This window comes from Propithecus coquereli, unplaced genomic scaffold (assembly GCF_000956105.1).
Source record: "Propithecus coquereli isolate 6110/MARCELLA unplaced genomic scaffold, Pcoq_1.0 Scaffold252, whole genome shotgun sequence".
In the NCBI taxonomy this organism is placed as follows: Eukaryota; Metazoa; Chordata; class Mammalia; order Primates; family Indriidae; genus Propithecus; species Propithecus coquereli.
In genome coordinates, this window is record NW_012148086.1 from 4087827 (window position 1) to 4088971 (window position 1145).

Genomic DNA, 1145 nt, shown 5'->3' on the forward strand with positions numbered 1-1145 from the left:
AATTCATATATTAGTATGGTTCATTTTTCACAATTAATGCACCAATATCAATAATAACTACTCACTAAAGTCCATACTTTATTTCAACTTCCTTAATTTTTACTAATGTCCTTTTTCTGTTTCAGGAACCTACTCAGGATCCCACATGACATTTAGTTTTCACGTCTCTTTAGGGTCTTCTTGGCTGTGACAGTATCTCAGACTTTCATTGTTTTTGATGACCTTGAGTTTTGATGAGTACCTACTAGGTATTTTGTAGGATGTCCCTCAAATGGGGTTTGTCTGATGTTTTTCTCATGATTATACTGGGTTGTGGGTTTTGGGGAGGAAGACTACAGAGGTAAAATGCCATTCTTACTACATCATGTCAAGGATACATACTATCAACATTACTTCTAACTGTTGATGTTGACCTTGATCATCCACCTGAGGTCGTCCATGTCAGGTTTATCCACTGTAAAGTTACTCTTTTTTTCCCATTCCATACTCTACCATTAGGGAGAGTCACTATGTGCATCCCAACATAAGGAGTGGGGAGCCATGCTCCACCTCCTTGAGGGCAGAGTATCTTTATAAATTATTTGGAATTCTTCTGAACAGCAAATTTGTCTATTCTCCTCTATTTCTCTATGCAGTATGATTTAAATCTATATATGTCATATACCTATCAATATATATCAACATATTTATATCTATGTATATCAGTATGAACTCAAAGATATTTATTTTGTACTTTGGGCTCTAATATACTACTACATTATTTTGTTGCTCAAATTGTTCCAGCTTTGGCCATTGGAAGCTCTTAAAGTTGGCTCCTATCCCTTTGTCCCAAAGCCCATCATTGTGGCTTTTTTTTTTTTTTTAAAAAACCACTTTCTTACTTTGAGGCACTATGAGATGCTCTAGGTTCATCTGTATATTTTCTGCCCCAGTCCTAGATCCAGCCATTTCTCCAAGGAGCCCTAGTTCCTTCTACCGGAGAATGATATTAGAAGCCAAGATCTGGGCACAAGGTATACTCATTGCTACAGGGGCATTGTTGCTTCTGGACCTTCTCAGCAGAGAGCAAGGAAATGTATGTGTGTACAATAACCTGAATATATACACATTTATATTAATATTTCTTTTTTTTTTTTTTGAGACAG